The sequence below is a fragment of the Narcine bancroftii genome, chromosome 3 (genome assembly GCF_036971445.1).
Source record: "Narcine bancroftii isolate sNarBan1 chromosome 3, sNarBan1.hap1, whole genome shotgun sequence".
Lineage (NCBI taxonomy): Eukaryota > Metazoa > Chordata > Chondrichthyes > Torpediniformes > Narcinidae > Narcine > Narcine bancroftii.
This window is the reverse complement of record NC_091471.1, coordinates 113666842-113670426: the sequence shown is the minus strand read 5'-3', so window position 1 is coordinate 113670426 and position 3585 is coordinate 113666842. Positions and strand designations below refer to the sequence as shown.

At 39.5% G+C, this 3585-nt stretch overlaps 1 long non-coding RNA gene across 2 annotated transcripts; it reads right to left on the bottom strand.

Moving 5' to 3' along the window:
- Positions 1-310: 310 nt before the first annotated feature.
- On the bottom strand, positions 311-2903 carry LOC138756197 (uncharacterized). 2 transcript variants are annotated; one of them, XR_011352845.1, is made up of 4 exons: positions 2663-2903; positions 2431-2523; positions 645-711; positions 311-535 (listed from the first exon to the last, which is right to left on the bottom strand). It is a non-coding gene; the product is annotated as an uncharacterized lncRNA (long non-coding RNA). The 2 variants fall into 2 exon arrangements; XR_011352846.1 differs by lacking the exon at positions 2431-2523.
- Between the last annotated feature and the right edge of the window lie 682 nt (positions 2904-3585).

Here is a 3585-nt window from a genome sequence, read left to right as displayed (position 1 = left end):
TGCTCAATACTTTGATTTATGAAGGCCAATATGCCAAAATTCTCTTTACAACCCTATCCACCTGCAATTCCACTTTCAGGGAATCACGTATCTGTATTCCCAGATCCCTCTTTTCTACCACCAACATCTCCATTTGGTCAGGTTTTATTCTAGCCATTTGAGCACTTTCTCCGTCCTTCATTTCAAGTTTATCTTTTTTTTTCATAATGTACTTCATCAAAATTCTTATGTTGCACAAGTGCAGGATAAAGTAAACAGAATTAGTGTGCTATAAAACTGATAAGAGAAAATAGACGGAGGCAAGGGTTGAAACAGATGTTTAAAAAATGTAGTAATTGTGATGATCGATACATGGGGGTTAAAGTTCAACTCAGCACCAAGTTGGAACACTCAGAGAATGATCAGTTGGAGAAGGTTGCTAGCAAGGGGAGGAGTGAAGCATCTTGCAGTGTTGAAAATGATAGTCCGTGATTAATTTGGTGAAATATTCTCATCCAGGACTTGATGTTGGACACACTGGATGATCAGGCAAAGACTGGAAAGGAGAAACAGTGAAAGCATTAATATTTATACCCAGTGGCATCAAGTTTAAAATGTAAAAGGCCTGAACAGGTAGTTAATAACAATTAAATAGTTCCACATACACTGTCAGTTCATGTGGGATTCTTATCATTTTCGTAAATGTGTCCTTGCATCCTTACCATCTCTGATCTGACAAGAGAAGCATATGCATCTTATCACTGTATTTTTTCTTCCTTTCAAATGTTTAAACTCTAAAGGCATTGTGGTCCAAAATTGAAGCATGTTATTGAAGACTTCAGTAAAAGCAAGTCACAAGTTAGTTTGCAAAACCAGGTTAGGTTTGTGACCAAATTCATGCGAGGGGTGAGGTAGACTGGCATACAGATGAATGAGGGAGAATAGCCAGAAGTGTCAGGCATCAATCCAACTTGAAACACAACAGAAAATCAGAGACCAGTGCCAGTGAAACTAGTCCCCTCACAAATGGGGCTGATTTATACAGTCCATACCACTCAGAGAGCATCCTTTTCTTCCATAGAAGCTAAAGGTACCATTTTACCATCCCCTTCCCCCTTATCCCAACCATTATTGTCAGGGCCTATTTGGTATGACCTGTTTGATGTCAGGGACTGGGGAGTTTGATGCTGCCTTCCATTATCTACATCAAGTCCAGTACCACCTCAATTTGAGTTACACAGGGGATATGAGGAACAAGACATTAGTTCTTCCATGTTCTTTCCCTAACCTAGTTTCTCCATCAGTATCTCACACAAAAAAAAACTGCTTTCAAAACTCAGCATGGAGCTAGACAGATATTTGGCTGAAGTGCTTCTGGATGGAGCTGTCCCAAAACTTGCTCCACTCTATAATCAAGGAATGCACCTCAACGTTTAAGCCTCAGCTCTGGGTTCCCAGCACAGGTCTCATCCCTAGACTCCTGGGGTTTTACGATTCCATGTCAGCCCATCCAGTAAGCTTGTTTAAACCCAACATCTCAGTGGGCCAAAATTATCAATAATTTCAAACCTCTTATGATTTCTTCAGTCATTATCACAAGTAGAATTCAAGGATTTCATATTCTGGGTGACAGGGTTGAACAAGCATTAAGTGGAGCAATGTGGAAACAGAAGTAAAATAGTGAAGACCACATCTTTAAATGGGATGAAAACATCAGTAGCTGGCTGAATAGGGTTGAAAGAAACCATGCTGTAAGTGGTTTTGATTTTAAGTCTGTAATACAGCAAAGAAACGGACCATTTGGGCCATCGTGTCCCTGCCACCCAGTGGCCACCCATCCATATTAATCCCATCCTCCAACACTTGGCTACGTTGACTAAAGTGTGCCTGTGAAGGGTTTTTGTGGGAACTTGAACTGATCTGATCTCCTTCACAATATTTTCTTACTTCGGATGTTTGAAGCAGGAACGCTGTTGGTCATGGGATTCTAGACTGGAGAAGAACCACAGCAAGGAATGCAGACAATCCTTGCAACTTCTGCACTCACTTCCTTTGTTCACAATCTTTAGTGATAGTTCCCTCCAGGCAAATAAATACCCCCATTAAAATATGCAGACTGGTTTTAAATTATAATAGCCATTGCTAACTTGTTGCTCCCGGAAAGGCAAGTTACCAATGAATAAGATTAGTAGCACTGGTAAACTGCCTATTTTATTGGAATTTGGGGATCATTCTGTGGGGCATTTACATGGTCAGCCACAAACGGGCCTGCAGCTGACGTGGACATTTACCCCCTCCGTAAATCTTCGTCCGCGAAGCCAAGCCAAAGAAAGAAAAATGTTGTTACAAAATGCCCTTCTGCACACAATTTTTATTGAACATCTAGCTACGTCTACAGAAAGTTCAGTAACAAAATGGTTGATTAACAATGTACTCCTTGCTCACACTAACATTCAGGTTTCTTCCTGTTTGCTTCTACCCAAAAGACTGAGTGAATAAATTGACCAAAGTTCATGGAGTGAAGTTACTTCCAATCTTGCTATTCTGTGAAACAAGAAAATACCCATGAATGCCTTTAGATTTAGAGACCTTGGATTACATGAAAACACCAAGGTTTGTTTGGGATGTCCAGTTTTTTGTCAACAGTTTGTGCCTAAGTTACGTTTCTGCATATGTACTTCACCTGCAGATCAACAAAGAAAAAATACATAGTGAGTGCAAAGGATTTTGTACTGATTGGACAGTAAGCTAGAGAGTCTGTGCCTGCTCTTCATGCAGCTGGAGAAAAGTTTGGGGTGTTCAGGTTTGGAATGACAAATGTTCCTGCCGATTAGTTGAGCACACATTTAAAAGTTCTTTTGACACATGAGAATCCCTTAACCATATTCATATGAATACTGTAACTTTTTACACTATTCAATAGTTTCTTGTTTTGTGCCGTGTATTTGCAGAGATGTTGCCATGCCAACATATTGTGCACAGTAATAGAATTAGCATTAGTGCTTCAGATACATCACAAAGGAAAGTTAATTCTCTCTGGATGGACATGCCCACACAAATCCGGATTCCTGCTGAATTCAAATGTGAATTTGTAATCCTTTTGTGTATATACCTCAACTAAACATGGAGAATCTGCCTAGTGAAAACTATTCTTCCAACATTCATCCAAGGAGAAGTGGCTGAAAAATAATTATTTGTCATTTAAACTGGGTTAAATATACAGTACATTGTGCCAATTCCCAGTCCCTGGATCTTTATGTTTTAGAAAAGTAAGTGAGGGTGTGACACAAAAGCAACAATGACAATTATTCTTGTGGTATCTCTTAACATAATAAAATGTCTCAAGGCACTTTAAAAGAAAAACAGATGAGTTATTAAACAAAGATTGGCACTGGGCCACCTAAAGTCGTATCCAAAGAAATAGCTTTCTTGGAGGAAAAGATTGAATAGGAGGTGAGAAGGAATAAAGGTGGGGAGATTAATGCAGGGAAATTATTGACCTTGGGGCCTATGTAGGTAGAGCTATGGCCAAAAACTTGCAGCAATTAAAACTGGTGGTGAATTGGAGATCACATAACAGAAAAGGCGCTAACAGTCTTTAAAAGT